The sequence below is a fragment of the Lasioglossum baleicum genome, chromosome 7, assembly GCF_051020765.1.
Source record: "Lasioglossum baleicum chromosome 7, iyLasBale1, whole genome shotgun sequence".
In the NCBI taxonomy this organism is placed as follows: Eukaryota; Metazoa; Arthropoda; class Insecta; order Hymenoptera; family Halictidae; genus Lasioglossum; species Lasioglossum baleicum.
The window spans coordinates 1936521-1955528 of NC_134935.1; the positions used below are offsets into that span (position 1 = coordinate 1936521).

At 36.6% G+C, this 19008-nt stretch overlaps 1 protein-coding gene across 1 annotated transcript in view; it reads left to right on the forward strand.

Annotated features, from left to right (window-relative positions):
- The window catches only part of Ptp36e (protein tyrosine phosphatase 36E), a 476599-nt gene that overhangs the window by 52686 nt on the left and 404905 nt on the right, over window positions 1-19008 (forward strand). The gene's annotated exons all lie outside the window — the stretch shown is intronic.

Below are 19008 nucleotides of genomic sequence, written 5' to 3' on the forward strand. Positions count from 1 at the left end.
AATCAATTTCGAACGATTAAAAGCTGTTTGGATAATTTCAATATATTTTCGATTATAAAGACCAAGGATCGATTTATCGAATACAAAATGGTGGTTTCAGCGGTCTTGGGCATTGTTAGAAGACTTCGAATTCTATCTAGTCTTCCATCTAGTCAAAGTTTCTAATCACTCTGTCCTCGTACTAAAAACCGTCGGCTGAAATGAATTCCACGGACGTTAAAATTTTTCACTAATTATACGGCGTTTCGGAAGTGCCTCCTCATCTCCCTCTCGGCTGTTCAAAGGGCAGATGAATTGCCGACAATCAAGCAGTAATTGCCAGCTGATGAAAAATCAATTAGTACTTCGTTTACGTTCAATTAGTTCGTGCTGCATGGTACTCCCGTAATATTTCTTTGCATAGGCATAAACTGTTTGCTCGCGTTTCGTTGGGAACAGTGAACAATTTCAATTGCCGGCGTTGAGATCAAGCGGAACAAACTTTTCGGAAAAAGAACATCTGCGGAACTGCAAAATAACTCTGTCACCGTTGCTCAAAGCGAACGTGGTATAGGGGAGACCAGGGCTAGTTGACTAACTTTTAACATATTTAATTTTTACCAATGAACCATTAGTATTTTGTTGACTTGTTGCACACCAAAAGTTTGCACATTGACACAGGTATACAGATTTAATTTTGAATATCGCTTTGATTGAACCTACCCAGTCAGCCAGGCCTGCCTCGAGCAAAAATCGAGCCCAAACTGGCGAGCAGATAACGGGCATTATACTGGCCGAACGACAAGATGCTCGATTTTGGGCGGGAGCTGTGCGCGCATATGTCTGGCAGAAATACAGTAAAAGCTCCTTCGTTGTCCAAAGGCCGGGGGTTTGAGCGGACAACGATCGTGCCCGGACACTATTTTTGATTTATGACTGCGTCTAGATATCGCGCCGAGCAAGACTTCAGTAGAGTCGAACGTAGAGAAGGACAGAATGAAATATGGATCGCGTGACCGAAGCGTGTCGCCGTCGCCGGCACAGTTCAAAGAATGTCCTATACGCTGTTCTTCGTTGCCTTCGAAACTTTCATCGTCGATTAAACCACTAAATAAAGTTGAAATTATATCGTGTTTGGTGTCATTTTAGTCAGAGAAATGCCAGAAATAAGCTAGTGAAATTCCCATAAAGGAATAATGGAAATTAAGAAAAAAGTTTGAGTATTCGATTTACTCGAGTCAATGTTGTGGTGTTCACACCGATATATTTGAGCCGACATCAATCGTCGCCACCCTGTGGAGCGACTCGGCGTTGACAGGCAGTGGAATGGATAGGCACTGGACAACGATCGTGCCCACGATTCAGGACAACGAAGGAGCTTTTACTGTACTGGGCATCTGCCCGGCCCGACCAGTGCTTCGATTGTGTCCAAATTTTCTCGCGCATTCGCGGCGATTTCAGCCTCAGTAACGTTAGCTTCTCGATAAAATGGGGTTCCTTAAGCACCCCGCAGAATTTAAAAAACTTTAACTGCCTCAGGGCTCTGGCCGCGCTGCTACGCAATAGTAGATACGTTACTGTTTCCTCGCGCCTGCGCTGGGCCGAAGCATTGGGCCCGGCAGAAGTTGCACGGGCAGAATGCAGGCCGCTCGGTCCTAGATTTTGCTCGGCATAAGCTGATACCCCGTCTTTCTGCCGGCTGAGTGCGCTACTTATGCGCGCATAGATGCCCGGCCAAAATCGAGCACGTTTGCTTAATGGGTAGTTGCAGTTTTAATCAAGATTAGTGTGTGCAATAAGTCAACAAGACCCGGTTGTGGGGTTAGTTGACATATCTGATGGGGTTAGTCGACTTAACAGTTACTTTTAAGTGTTTAAGAAAAAATAATGGTATTAACAATACTTCAATTTTTATTTGTTCATACATACATATTTGTAGTCCAGTCAACGAAAAGTTGTAGAGGGAAATGGAAGGAACACAATTTTTAACTTTGGGTCTTTGTTTGGACTATTTTGGAGGTAAACATACTAAAAGTCCCCACTTCTAGGAGGTGAGCGGGGTGCAGCGGAGCACGTAGAAGGTCCTCTTTTTCGGTTTCCCGCTTATATCTCGGAAAGTATGCGTCCTAGCGATAAAACTATTCTATACAAAAGTAAAGCTAACAAACTGTGCCACAAGATTGATTGGATTCAATTTTTCGCTATCTCGTATAGTTTCCGAGATATCCGCGCTCAAAGTTCACTAATTGTGAAAAAGAAATTGTTGCCTCACGTTTTTCGCCTTATTTGAATGGCTAACTCTTCAGCACAATTAGTGAACTTTGAGCGCGGATATCTCGAAAAGTATGCGAGATTGCGAAAAACTGAATAGAATCAATCTTATGGCACATACTGTCAGCTTTAATTTTGTATAGAATGGTCTTATCGCTAGGACACATAGTTTCCGAGATATAAGCGGAAACCGAAAAAGGGGACCTTCTACGTGCCCTCCTGCACCCCGCTCACCTCCGGGGAGTAGGGACTTTTAGTATGTATACCTCCTGACTAGTCCAAACAAGGTCTCAAAGTTAAAAATTGTGTTCCTTCCATTTCCCTCTACACCCCCTTATGAGCATTCATTGACTGGACTATTGCTGTAGTGAATCAGATGATGATTTGTAGGCAAAATTAAGCCAGATTGGGCTTACAAATCATCATCCGAGTCACAGTTAATACACACATCTAATGCATTTTTCGTGAGCCCATTTGCTGCAACGTGTGCATTGCACTCAGTTTTCACCACAAACGCTATCGCTGTAAGATTCATTGCAGATCAACCATTCTGTATCATCTTCTGATTCTGAGGACAAGGAATCTTTCTTGAATGACGTAGATCCTATGCGTTAGTCAAGTAGCCGCGTTCGACATTTTGATCATTGTAAGGGCCACACGTGCATAACCTCGATGCGCACCGGATAAAATAAAATACCTCAAATTATGTATAGTGAATGTATCATATTTCCTTAAACTAATCATGAAAAAATATCAAGCAGTATTTAATAGACAAAAATTGGTAAGTGATCCGTTTATTTTGAAAGTGGCCCGAGTACATTTTCGAGAAAAATTAAGCTAGCAATTTTAATATTCACATTTCTACGTTATCTTTTTATTCTGAAGCAAATTGTAACTAATATATTTAAAATCACAAAGATTTTGTGAAAAGGAAATTAGCTGGTTATTAGAATGATACACAAATTTTTATTTTGAAAGTGACCTAAGTCCATTTGTCAGTTGTTTGATGTTCAGGTAGTAGCTCTGTTTTATCGATATCGTGATTAGAAACGATAAATCGGTTAAAAATATGCTGGATGCGTTTTTTGAGAAATGCACCATATAAAATTTTCTATAAGATATCAATGCATGAGAATGCAGAGTTTAAAATACTGAATTTATTACCATGTCAGGGTAAACCAAGAAAATTTGAAAATATTGTATTGACACCACTTTATAAAAATATAAGACAAATTACAACAGCGAAATACAAGGATATGATGGACTTACTACGATATTACATATACCACCGGAGCACCATGACTTCTTCAAATAATTTATATAGTTAGAAGATTTCCTGAATTGCATAAATGGTGTTTTTCAAGTTTTGCAATGAAATATAAAATAAATTGAATATTGATTTTTCAATTTGCAGCATTTTAAATTATATCGAATGGACTGGGCTGTTTCAAATTTTATGATAAATCTAGTTGTTCATTTTGAAAGTGGCTTAACTCCATTCTTGGTAAGAAGACACATATTATTCACTTAATAATTGCTATTATTTTAATAGGAATTGTAAATTTAGCTCTCTAAGATACACCTAAGGAGTGTGATACATTGGTATCCTATACGTGTATTTTTAATTTCATTGAAACGCAAACTCTTAAATATCTCAATTTAAACTTAAATGGACTTAGGCCACTTTCAAAATAAACGTCTCCAATAGTCGAAACAAAAATATTTACTTACCGCCGATGTTTTTAGATTTTTTATTCTTATTGGTATAACACGCAAGTTTCGGTCACGACAACACATTACATGTTGAGCTAGTCATTCTTGTGTTTCAATATCGCGGAAAGCAGCATCATCTACTCTATAGTATTACAGTTAGAATGAATTAGTCGACTAACCCCATTAGTCAACTAGCCCCGGTCTTCCCTACTCTAATGGAGAGCGAGAGAAATTGCAAATATTTAAATGCGCGCGGTTAGTCATCGAAAGTTACTTTTGTATCATGTGCAGCGTATATTTAGCGGGCTAATAGAGATTTTCCCGTGTTTCCACGAATCATAGTGTCACCGAAAATATCACTACAATAGTTATGTAACCAAGGGATGAGTCAATGCATGCTAGTAGTCGTGATAATGTTTTGTGCAGTTTGAAGACATCGATTTGTCAGTCACAACATGTCTGCTGCTATTTAATGACGCTATAATTGAGCGCCGTTATGTAATATCTAATTGATCCGGGAATAAGCGAGGAACAGCGTTGAGCGAGTCCTTTGTTCTTAAAAAATTTATGTCGGGTTATTAGAATTATTTTAACACATTGCACGCCGGCAATTCCACTAAGATTGTGTGCACGCATTAAATATTCATAGGCGGCTGTTGTCGCTTCTTTCTCTTGATTTTCACGCGTGTTTGCTTTTTGTTAGAACGCATATACACTACTGTGCAAAAGAAAGAAGCACCCAATATAATTATAAGACATTATGACGAACACTATCTTTATGTAGAAATTGTATTGTATAATGATTGATTTATTGCACTCAAAGTATTAGATAATGCGCAATAACACTTTATATTCTCAGATCTATTCAATTAAACAGCGGAATCATTTTTCAAAACTTACTGTGTTCTTATTTGATTTTTTATGCTTTTCTTCGTAATCGAGGGAAATTTCAAGTTTTTAATTCTGGGAAATTCCAAGATTTGATCGAGAAAAATTTCAAATGTTTTGAATTCGGAGAAATTTCAAGTTAGAAAGGGAAATTTTTCAGAGTTAGCTGACAATTCAGAAGGAGAAAACGATTCTTTTCTAATGTGCTGACAAGAAAGCAGTTAGTTTATAATGTGATGAAAACTTAAACAATTACTAAAAGCATCTTTCTATTTTGGAATTATTATTAAATAATTCAATTACTGAAAATGACATCTTTAATTATTTGTGCACATTATGGACGACTGTATACTGCTCGAACATTATTAAAACCAATTAGTAAGCGGCGTTATAATCCAGTTTATTGCACTGCTTGTGACGTAATATTTGCATGGGTAAATAAAAGATTAAATTATTAGAGAAGACTCCGGAGAACGCGAGAGTGCTGGAGTTTAATTTTATTCGAAGCGGCGCGGTACACGTGTCAGACGCCTAAGTAGAAACAGACACACCGCCGGATATGATCAGACAGAGTGGGTCCGTCATGCAACATGTATTTCACTAGGCAGCAACACATACGCCACAAGAGGCGTGAAAAGACGATCTGTGCTTTCCAAATGATGCACTTAAACACCACAGTCAATTTCGCAGAGTTGCTTCCATGAAATGAAACCTCGTCAGTGCTCAAACTATACGCTTCTTTCTTCATAATTCTGCTGAAATGAGTCTAAACATATTTTATTATTCGTTACAAATATAGACATCGGATCTTTATGCGAAATAAACGTGTTCTACCTGAATCGCAACAAACTGGAGTGAATTAGAGTGAATATTTAAAACCTTCAAAAAGTTTAAATTGTTAAAAGTTTGCACTATTTGTATATACGGTGAAAGACAAAAGTGAGAATACATCTCGAGAACACGGCATTTATTTAACAAGTATTGGATATATGCTATATTAATGGGAAAGTTATTTGAAAAACATAAAGTGTAAAAAACGTAAATCAATCTAACAAATAATATTTGAGATACAACATAAAATAGTTGAGTATCTGTAAAAATATGAATTAAAAGTGAGTATACACAACTAATTAAGAATGATTTATCTCCTATTATTAATAAAATTAGGTACATTTAATACTTTGTTGGTTCACACCTTTAGCTTTAATTACGGCAGCTAATCGTCTTGGCATGGATTCAAGCAACTTACGTGTTGTTGAAACAGAAATATAATCACATATATAGTATTTCGTAGTTTGATTTTACGGTTTTCCTTATTCGTAATTTTTATTTTGCATAAGTTTTAATTTAATATTTTCCACACATCTCTCTATTCCGTTAAGATCTGCGGATTGCGGTGGAGGATTCAGTTGATTTGGAGCATTTTGTTCCAACCAATCCTATACAATCTTTGCTGTATGTTTAGGATCACTGTCTTGCTGAAAGATCCACGAATCTGGCACTGAACTCTTCTAACACTTGCAGCTAAATTTGTTCTTAAAATATTTAGATATTGAAATCTATCCATCGTACTGTTAATAAAAGCTAATTAGGAATTCCCCGACTCCAGAGGCTGCCATGCTACCCCAAACCATAACATAATATTACCACCGCCGTGTTTGACGGTGCGAACAAGATTTTTCGGTTCTAATTCCGTATTCTTTTCCTCCAAATTTTTGGATGCCTTTTTCTTCCAAAAATTTCAGATTTACTTTCATCAGTGAATAATACGGTGTTCCAAAATTCGAGTGGTTTGTTTATGAATTTTTTTGCAAATTGCAATCGGAAAATGCGATTATTTGCAATTATCGCTGGTTTTTTCCGTGGTACACGGCCATGCATACCTTGAGAATTTAATCATCTACGAATTGTACTCGCACTCATTGATTTGTGTTGTATTTCAGATATTTCTTGAGCTAATGAAACTGCACTCGTAGTGGGATCTTCTTCCACTACTCGTGTAATTAATCGGTTATGTACTTCATGTCACTTTCTCGGAAAACTGAAACGAGGAATGTTTTTTACACTTTTTGATCTTTATACGTGTCTATGACTTTTTTTTGCAGTTCCATGACAACGATTTACTATTTTCGATTTACGATTTTCCTTCGTTTCTTAATTTAACAATAAGTTTCCTCCTGTCTTCTGAAGTTTCTGTACGTTTTTCACTCATAATTCTATTTATGCACTAAGAATTTCAAAGTAATCAACATTGATGAAAATTTACACGAATTCACGCTCGCTCAGAAATTACTGCTTCTAGAAAACCACTTTACTAGACTATCTTTCGTAACTAGACTAACTACTTTTGCTGCGTATATTCACTTTTGACGCGTTCGTAACAAGCCTACTTCTGATAGGCATTTGTTTACAAAACATTGGGAACGTAATTCACTAAGATGTGTGTTAATATACGATTGTGACACTAGAAATACCATGTACTACAACATCACAACTTTGGTTTTTGCGAAATATGCTAGAATTAAGGGATCACTTGTGCGAACCCGAAAAATTGCTCCCACTTTACGTGGTCATAACTCCGTCAAAAGTTGCTGTATCGATATCGTTAAACAATGGTTTGAAAGCCTGAAACCTCTAGTTTCAGATGCTCTGTCTCAAATTGTTGCTATGTTGGTTTTTTACAAAGTTATAGCGAGATGAAGACAACATTGACGGTTAACAAAAATTTTGTGCAACTTTGGAACATCACACGGGTAGCAACAAATTTTTTTGATAAATCGCGTTAATATCATTTGGAAGGGCTATCTTTCCTGTGTAAATTGTATGGTTGTTGAATATTGTGCGATTTTTTTATTCGAGTTATTCAACATTGAAGTAAATATGGGCTTTCTAACTTTAACTGGCTCCAGAAAGCGAAAACATTATCGTAGAATCTTGTGCAAAAAAGCAATAGAAAGAGCGTTTCTTTCCCTTCAAGGCACTCCTGTTGTTTTTTCAATTTCATTAATATTTCGATATACCAGGTGTTTCTGAAAATATGCTTAAAAAATGCACAATTTCCATTGTTCCATTAACTCGTTGTATCTCGGCGAGAAGTGACCGTAATACCATGATCCGAACGTCAGATTGAAGCAGAGATTCTGCCGATTCGGTTGAGTACCCCATGTACTCGCTGCGACAATTTTTTACTTATGGCAGCTGTGTTTGGAGTTAGTGCTTCGCAGAAATTAGCGCGCCACGTACAGCGGCAGACATCTCTGAATACGCTACCGCCGCGCCGCACAATGCGTCGGCCAAGAGAGCCAAAATCAAAAAATCAATATTTCTAAAATGTATATCTGTTTACATGAATCTATTTTAAAAATACCATTTATTCATGAACATTCGCCAGAAAAAAAATCTGAACAACGATTGAAACAGAACATGTTCCTTCCGTCATAATCCGACACGTCAACTTTTGTTGTGTTATAACCTCAAGTACGCGCATAAAGGGAAAACATTATACAACGTATTGTAAAGCGAAAAATTGAATAATTTGCGATGGATCATTTAGTTCAAGGTGTGTACTAGTTATTGTGCGCCCTAGTGGTTTTTACAATTATTATTTATCGTATTTTATTGATTCAAAGTGATCCGTTTGTTAAAACGCGAAATCGAAAATTCTTATAACTTTAACTAAGCTTTTCGTAAAAAAGGTAAAACACGTCTTGTGATTTTTGCTAGAAAATATTCGTAGGACTCTCTCTATTCTTTATCGAATTCTATAAAAATTTTCTGCCCAAGCTTGCCCCCCTAATTTAAAAAAATATTTATTTAGGAAGACACCCACAGAAACCAAGTACGCACAGATATTCGAGAAATGGTTATTATTATCATTATTATTTATATTATAAAATCGTACGAAAATAAACACGTTACTACACAATCGATTTTGACTTTTGTTTCACTTGTAGTAATACATAATACCACTATAGACGGTACGCCAACTTTGAATGCTTATATCTTGACAACGGTTTATGCAAAAATAATGTTTTTCTAGTGTTTTGAAAATGTCTTAACCTTACCTATTTGAATACATAATCAAAAATGTACATTGCCGTATGAAATTTTAAAAGTGACCTTCATAGAGCTTCTCAAGGTTACAACAATACCAAACAAATACAATCATAATATACTCCTCCATATACCCTATAACTTTTATTTGAAACATTTTTTTATATAACTTATGGTTCTTAAGATATGGAATTTTGTCCAAAAAACGGGCACTCCGACGCACTGTGCGCCGCGCCGGCCCACAGTGGAAAATTTTGACCAAACTCGATTCAAAATCAAAGAACTTTCGATTGAAATGAGGTAGAGTGACGAAAGTTATTTTTAAATTAAAGCTGACACTTTGCAGAATATGGAAAAAATAGGGAGATTATGGTACGAACGTTTTTTAACGTTGAGAAAATTCGTTAAATATGTGGGATTTCAAGAAAATGTGGTTTCTCCAATACCACGCGCGGAAAAATTTTTTTTTAAACATGCTATATATCATTTCCCATTGGTTTTTTCACCCTGATTTCAAATCTGGTCTCAAAATTTGTCTACCACCTCAGGATTTTGCAAAATCGATTTCTTGCAAAATCTTGAGGTCGTAAAAGTTAAAAAGCCCATATTTACTTCAATGTTGAATAACTCGAATAAAAAAATCGCACAATATTCAACAACCACACAATTTACACAGGAAAGATAGCCATTCCAAATGATATTAACGCGATTTATCAAAAAAATTTGTTGCTCCCCGTGTGATGTTCCAAAAGTTGCACAAAATTTTTGTTAACCGTCAATGTTGTCTTCATGTCCCTATAACTTTGTAAAAAACCAACATAGTAAGAACTTGGAGCATCTGAAACTAGAGGTTTCAGGCATTGAAACCATTGTTTAACGATATCGATACGGCAATTTTTGACAGAGTTATGATCACGTAAAGAGGGGCCAATTTTTCGGGTTCGCACAGGTGATCCCTTAATTCTTTTGAGGAGTGTATAAAACAGTGAAAAATATAAGTAATCGAAGAAAATTGTTATGGCGATTTCAACGTAAAAAGACTATTAAGGGGTGAAATCAATATTTATTTAACTACTGCTTCCCATACAATCGATGCGGAATTCTTTTATTTTGCATAAAGATCCGCAGTCTAATAAACATTAGCTGCAAAGAGGAAATATGTAATTGAAGCTTGCAGAGAATTAAAAAAAGAACGATAGACGCAACGATATGGAAGCGTTCACTTCGATACGTTAGATCGGTGCTCGAATAATTTCAGAACACGAACGGATAACACGTGGAAAATTAGGCGAGTTTGAGCGACGCGGCCGTGCTTTCCGACCAGTTAAAGATCTCAAGGTTTCCGGGTCGAGAGCTGCGTTGCGCGGGTTATTTTTAAATGTTTTGTAAGTCGTGTTCGCGCTTCAGCGTGGCTTCGAAGGTCGGTTATTGACCACCGTCGACCTCCGAATTCCTATCTGTGCTTTCGAAATTCCGAACGGGCCGAAAAAACCCGGCCGAAATCTGGCCTAAAAATGCTCCCGGTCTTCTTGCCCACGCTCAATTAATAGTTCAATGGAAGCATTCCAGCTACGTGGCCGATACTGCTCCCGAGTTTAATTAAATAATGAAAGGGTTCGCACTCGGTAATCGTTTCCCTGCGTGTTTTTCATCCGCTAGCCACGCGTTTCCATTGTTGAAAGTTCCAGTAGCTTTAACAGGCGATTTCGCGGGCCGACATTTCACAACGAACTTGTCTCGTTATAAGTATCAATATACCTGTTTCCATCCAGTCATCAGTAATGGCGTGCAAAATCACTAACCGTGATGTATCACAGTAATCGCAGAAGCTATTTCCTAGAATATAATTGTTTAGACTTCCAACTGTAATCATATATTAGAAGATTTAGTCGCACTTTTACATGTATCAATCAGCTTTTCCGTACACGCGCCGACTTCCCGTTCGCTCCCATCACTGGCAACCGCAAGGGGACTCGGTCGCTGCGCTGCACAGTGGGTTTTGACCTAACTCGATTCGAAATCAAAGAACTTTCGATAGAAATAAGGTAGAGCGATGAATTTTTTTAAAAATTAAAGCTGAAACTTTGCAGAATATAACCTTGAGAAAATTCGTTAAACTTGCACAATTTCAAGAAAATGTGGTTTCTCCGTTACCACGGGCGGAAAAAAGTTTTTTTTAACATGCTATATATCATTTCCCGTAGATTTCTTCACGCTGATTTCAAATCTGCTCTCAAAATTTGTCTACGACCTCTGGTTTTTTCAAGAAATCGATTTTTGTGACAAGAAATTTGTGGTGTCGCTGATCCCGGAATTGGAGGTCGTATCACGACTAGGTTAACGGCGACAAATTTTGAGACCAGATTTGAAATCAGCGTGAAAAAATCTACGGGAAATGATATATAGCATGTTAAAAAAAAAATTTTTCCGCCCGTGGTAACGGAGAAGCCACATTTTCTTGAAATTGTGCAAGTTTAACGAACTTTCTCAAGGTTAAAAACCGTTTGTACCGCAATCTCCCTATTTTTCGCATATTCTGCAAAGTTTCAGCTTTAATTTAAAAAAAATTCATCGCTCTACCTCATTTCTAGCGAAAGTTCAAACCGAGCGTTCGCCGACATACTTTATTTTTTTTGACACTGCCACCAATCGGACACTTCTGAGATTTTTATACAACATAGGATAGCATCATAGCAATATTTTAGAATTTTTTGGTAGGTGTCGACACAGGGGAAGATAGTTAAAAAAATTCCCACACAAAATTAATTAATTATTTTCAACTATAAATAATTAGCAAAAAATTCTGAAAAAAATCTGAAATATAGAGTGTATCTATATCTTTTGTTTGCCGTTTATCCCATGTCGATATCTTTTCTCGTTTTAGATCAAATTGCATTTAACTGCGGTGGAATTTACCTCAATATCACCCCTATCGGTGGGGGTAGACATTTGAAATTTTACACAATGTCTTTTTAGACATAAAACGATGTTTTAAGACAGGAGTCAGGAAAATCGGAGCGGGGGCCGCTGGCCCATCCCCCCTGGCTCACTGTCATCCCTATTTTCCATCTCGGTTGAATTAGTTCTCTTTTTAAATAAATCAATCACGTAGCTTGCATAAAAATATCGGTAATTATACAGAAAAGTACTGCCCACTCCGATTTTGATAAAATTTAAATATGTTATAGATATTGACATTTTGAACAACTTTTTCCTATTCCAATATTGGGGGGTCGCTTTTAGTTTTCGAGATATTTGCAAAAAACTATCGCGAATACTGTATTGAATTTTTCGTATTCCTGCACGCTCCGCTGCAACGTAAACCTGTTTCGGTGCGGCGCACAGTGGGGTATTTGGCCTGTTTAGCGCGCCAAAACTATTGCGACGTTATTAATAGTGTGAAGATCATACTATTATATATCGTTGAATTCGTCTTAACACCAGCTACAACACTATCAAATCAAAAATACAACTTAATGTTTAAAAAATCGAAGAGACCTTGTTTTTTTGTTTTAAACAAAATTTTTTCGAAGTTTTATATATTGAAGTTTATATTGAAGTTAATACTGTTAAACTTTTGTTTCAAACATTTTTTCGTCAGATTAAGAGAAATTGCTATTGCAACGTTACTAATAGTGTAAAAACTATTGCAACGTTGTTAACAACGTTATTAATAGCGTGAAGGTCATACTATTATATATCGTTGAATTCGTCTTAACACCAGCTACAACACTATCAAATCAAAAATACAACTTAATGTTTAAAAAATCGAAGCGACCTTATTTTTTTGTTTTAAACAAAATTTTTTCGAAGTTTTATATATTGAAGTTTATATTGAGGTTAATACTGTTAAACTTTTGTTTCAAACATTTTTTCGTAAAAAAAAAAAATATATTATAAATATTAATTAATTTTTATTAATTTTTTTTTATAATATAAATTAATATTCTAGCAATAATGACATTCATTTTCCTTCATTTACTTCCAAGTATCTATCACCTACAGCTCAGTTATTTCATCATTATCAGTCATATGATATACGGTCGGTTCATGCCATACTGATCTAAATCGCATAAAAAGGTATGTTACAGCACGAGACCGCATATAAACTTTTCAGGATTGTATAAAGCAATGTCTAATGATTAACCCCTAAAAAAATTAGAGGGGTGTTTTGCGGAGAAAAAAAGTTATAATTTTTTTTTCAGAAAATTAATATGTTTCATGTAATAACTTTTTTTAAAAGTGATATAATTTTTTTTCAGAAAATTAATATGTTTCATGTAATATCACTTTTAATTGTTTATTCTATCAAAACCACCGAAGAGTATAAAACAAAAAGCAGTAAAATTACTCTATAAACCTTCTTTTACATCCTAGGTATGTTTTTATCTCGATTTGATACACTAAACTTGTGAGAAAGATCATTTCTTTAACACAAGTTTTTCCATGCTTCTCTCGGTCACGAGAATATGTTACTTTCAAGTATCTACATATAGGTTACTAAATAGTACCGTTTATGGAAAAATATTATTGTAGATTACTTGCATATATATTCAGGTACATGGGTAAAAAGTTTTAGTCATTTTGAACAAAGTAAAAATTTCGACTTTTGGCGCGCTAAACAGGCCAAATACCCCACTGTGCGGCGTGGCGTTTGTTTACATTTTGACTCTGTAGAGATCAGGTAGAAAACGGGAGGGTGGAAAGAGCCGGCCTGACACCACACACACCCACCCAGTGTTTAACACGCACCCACTGTTTCTAAAAAGAAGGTTTCCGTTAAGAAATTAACATTTGCGTAAATTTTCAATATCATATTCGTAATCAGCACGTGAAAATACGTAAGAATCTAGAGTATAATTAAGAAACAGTGGGTGCGTTTGAAACACTGGGTGGGTGTGTGTGGTGTCAGGCTGGCCCTTTCCGCCCCCCTGTTTTCTCTCTTATCTCTACAGCGTCAAAATGTAAACAAACGTTGCACCGAAACAGACTTACGTTGCAGCGCAGCGTGCAGGAATACGAAAAATTCAATACAGTACTCGCGATAGTTTTTTGCAAATATCTCGAAAACTAAAAGCGACCTCCCTATATTGGAAAAGGAAAAAGCTGTTCAGAATGTGTTGCTGCATAACATATTTAAATTTCATCAAAATCGGAGTGGGCAGTACTTTTCTGTATAATTACCTAATCCTGATATAAATACTAATATCAGTGTTCAGTGTACAGGATGAAAAATCAGTTTAGAAAATTTTCCCGGCAAGCTGCAACGAGTGTCTTTGTGAGATACAAGTTTCCCGACTTCGCTGAACCGAGACTCGGAAGTCTTTAAAATTAAATCGGTGGTTCTCCTGGTGTGGCCCGGTGAAAATTTCTCGAGCGATCTTCGAAACTTCTGGGCCGCGTGAAAAAAATCTCATTTACATTTTCGAGTTATATTCGACTCGTGCAAGGCCACGCCCGCGCTCTGCGCCGAAGGTTCCACGTAGACGGGCCATTCAAAATCCAGAACGCGCCGGTGACTTTCAATGTGCCCTGCATAGGGCGAGATACACAATAGCGGACAAAAGTTTTAAAACGACTATCTTTTCAGTAGATTTAGATTCGGTAGATTTTCAATAGATTTATTAGAGATACTAAACGTCGAACAATCCTGAATTGTTCTTAACATTTACACATATTTATACAAGCTAGACTCTTTCAAAACAGAAACATTGTTTGGCAGAATGCGCATGAAACTTTCAATGCTGCTTTAATCTGCTGCGGACATTAATTTAAGACTTATTTATTAAAAAGGTATTTACGTTAATATGAGTAACAATAATTACTTCAAAAGTTAATATTTTGTGGGATAAACGTTATTTTTAATTACTGCAGCATATCTTTGTGGCATTGAATCAATTAGCTTCCTTCCCTAGCACTCTGTTTCAATTGCAGTGTAAGGTCACTCAAATTTTTAGATTTATATCTGTGTACGTTCCTTTTAACAATGTTCCACAAGTTTTCAGTCGGATTGAGATCCGGTGATTGTGATATGGCCACGGTAAAACAGTAATATTTTCTCCTATAAAATACTGCTTCACCATTTGAGAGCAGCGGTGTCCAACCTTTATGTTACTATGCCTCCCTAAAAATTTTTTTTTCCGCGTCTCCCTATCTTTTAATCGATATAATAATATAGACACGCTTTGTATAATAATAGCATTATACATTACAGAAAAGTACGGTTTTGCTATAACAATACGAACATGCATATTTATTTTTATATTAAATTACTAATTAAACTACATCTAATGCATCAAAATTTAATGCGACCGTTATTGTTGTTTATTGGCAGAAAGTTTATCAAATCCTGGGGGCAATGTGGAGAATGCCACTCGTAACTCTTTTTCGACTATTAACCTGGTTCGATATTTGGTTTTCATTGCAGCCAGTGCCGAAAAGCTTGTTTCGCATAAATAAGACACTACAAACGGTAGAAGCACATGCATTGCTTTGCAATACAAAGATTCATACTCTCCACTAAGATTCACCCAAAATTGAATTATGGTTTCACTTTAAAACTTTTGTTTCAGTGAGCTGTCGCATGATAATTCTATCAATTTTTCCTTTTCTTGATTGTCGATAAATGGATTCTTTATCCACAAAACCTTTGAGAAATCAAGATCTTTGAAATAATTTGAAAAATGCAGCACTGAACCATCCAAGTGTTCGATAAAAAGATTTTTGCTCGCTTCAATATTGGCTGTGTCGCAGAAATCTTTTGAAAGGGAAACATATTCAACTCATTCTTTTGTAAATTTGATTTCCATAACCCCAGCTTTTAATGAAAGCTTTTACTTTGTCTTTTTGTACAAGGGGATGCATTTGTGATCCCTGCATTGATTTATTTAAACCGCTCAATTATCCAAAAAATTCAACCAAATAGGCAAGTTTAACAATAAAATTATCGTTCGTCCACAAATGTGCCTCTTCATGGTGGTTTTCTTCGAGAAAGGTTGCTATTTCTTCTTTGAGCTGAAACACCCTTTGAATCACTTTTGCACGAGATAGCCAGCGAACTTCGCAATAATACAGAAGTGAGGTATAATTAGCTCCCATATCAACACACAGCTTTGTAAACAGCCTAGCTCTCAAAGGAGTGTTCTTAATGTAATTTATAATTTTTATAACTTTCGTAAAAATGTTGTTCAGTTCCTCGCTCATATGTTTTGACACTAAAGCTGCTCTGTGAAGCATACAGTGCGTCCAGATAGCATGTGCTGCTTTCTTTTTGACCAATGCCTGAAGGCCTGCTTTGTGTCCGCACATTGAGTGAGCTCCGTCGGTGCACAGTCCAACGCAATTATTCCACGTTATGTCGTTTTCGTAAAAAAAACTGTCTATTATATTAAACATCTGAATGAATGTGATCTTTTCAGGAATGGGTTTGCAAAATAATATGTCTTCTAATATATTATTTTCCGCAACATATCGAACGTATGCAATTAAATGGGCATCTTAAGCTATATCAGTTGCCTCATCTACTTGAATGGAGAATGTCGAAGTACGCAGCCGAGAAACTAATTGATCGCAAATATCTTCAGATATATCGTTGATTCTTCTTCCGACTGTATTATCAGCAAGCGGAATTTGTCGCAACTGTTTTGCATGCGATTCGCCGAACAGAAACGGAGCGTTTGTAAAGGCTTCATTTTTAAAATCTTCAGCTCCGGATAATTTTTTAATAGGGCTTAAATGAATGTATAAAAATGTAAGGAAAATGAAAATAAACATTACTTTACTGAATTTGTACTGTTATGTTACGATATGAAAAGTTTATTTATTTGTAGATATTATGGTGTGAACATTAATTTTTTATTAAAAATTTTGGCGCCTCACCTGGCAATAGCCCGCCCCTCTCCGGTTGGAAACCGCTGTTTTAGAGATATGTTTAGCATCATTATCCTGCTGGAAGATGAAATTGTTTCCTATATGTATATTCACGCGCATAAGGTATCATGGTTTCCTTCATAATGTCCCATTATTGAAACCTTTCCATAATGCCATTAATTTTTCGAATTGGTCCTGGACCGTTTCGCGAGAACGATGCCCACACCATTACTCACACACACAATTCACCTTTGTGACGTCTGATATATCGAACTCCGTTAGATGATACTCTATTGAACTTAGACACTTAAGGGAGTAGACTCCTTCTTCCAGGATTCCAAGGGTGCGGGATTCGCGTTCTGATTTCTCGATAATACAAAAATGGGGTTTTGCAGTAGTCAAAAACGCTAGATAAAAGAACGATCTAGGGCGCGATCTATTTTAAGAAATGTGTGCTATCTTTTTGACGCACCGATTTATTCGTTTAATGTTACATATTTTCCAATGAAATTATTTCTTCTCGTAATAATGTTCTCGTCTGTATAATATGCAATCTTTTTGTCGCGGAGTGTATTAAACGTTTAGCATCTCTAATATAATGCGATAATCTACTGAAAAGATAGTCGTCTTAAACTTTTGTCCGCTACTGTATGTATCGAATACGAAGCGTCAGCCTTCCAAAACTGTCGCACTTGAAGGTGACACGTTCGTTCGCTTCGTATCGTGGAAAGCCTGCGGAACAATTTTAATGGGTTCGCCCGTGTTAGTCTCGTCGTGGTAACAATGGAACTTCTTGAACGTACAGCCGTAGAACGTGCAACAGGAAGTCGCCGTAAATCTGCGGCAGAAAGTAAAGTTCTCGGTTGCTGACGGGGAACACGTCTCCTGGGATGAACGCCTTGTTATAATGTTCGAATCACCCGAGGCTGGGAAACATATCCGGCGTGGTCGATCGTGAAATCGTTAAATTTCGCGGTCGATTTCCGGTGAGCTAAAACTAGACGAGCGCCTCGCTTTGACTGACTACGCGGCCTGTGTCTGAGCAACACGCGAACTGGCAGAGAATAGAGACAACAGCTCCGCCAGTTGGCACACTGAACGAAAGAGAGGAGAAGAGTGGCTCTGTACGCGTACGTGTTGACTCTCTTTCGTCTCATCGTCCGAAAACACGAGCCGGAAAACATTTCACCTTAAGGTGAAATGCTCTAAGTGTGGACAAGCCAAAAGTGATGCCTAAATCTGGACAATTGAATTTTTATAGTAAAACCAATCATTAAGAGAATAAATAATTATTTTATATATTCTGAGAATCTCTCTCTCTCTCTCTCTCTCTCTCTCTCTCTCTCTCTCTCATGCATACTTGATTTTTACATTAATGCATTTTTGTTTGGTTTTCGATATATTATTATATTTGATCCTTAGTTCTGGAATTATTTGTCAGTTTTTTTTTTGGAGATAAGAGGAGCGTTCGGGTCCGCTCGCGTCAGTGTTTTTCTTTTCTATGCTCTGTAATTTTTTTTCTATGGCAGCAGAACCTTTTGGATATTAGACTATAATGTATAAACGACAATAAATAATTTTTTCAGAATTTTGCACCCAAGAAAAATAGTCCCAATTTCAATTTTCCCAACCTGTGGGCTCGAGGAGCCCCACCCCCCATTAATGGAAATATGGGATAAATAAACTGAACCTGGTTTATAACTGTTGGGTTTTTAATTAAATTGTTCTTCCGATATATCTGAACTCTTGAACATATTACTTTATTGTAAATTGAATTATACATATAGAATATAAACTTTATGGAACGTTATTACATTTTCAGGTATCATCGTTTTTAGGCACAGAAAACGGACTCTCTCATTGGCCGTCCTTTTGGTAGACTCGCATTCGCGGTGGCGTCGCTGTCGGTTACGACGGACCGATTTGAATTGAATGTTCGCCTGTATTGACCAATTTTCAACAATAACCAATAAACTATCATTTATTTTTATGCTCATGGAACGATGTCGTGACACAATGAATACCAGAAATAAAGTGAACATGAAACAAAAGTAACTTATAAAGTAGTGTTCAATTGTATTAAACGAATTCATTTTTGTTTTATCGATTATACTATTTTAAATAAACCAACACCCATAGAAGTGCTAGGGTTAATATGAAAATGTAGGTACGCGGAGTGACGATTTAAATTGATAACGAGCGCGCGGGATGAAAGATTGATCCCGGAATGATTGA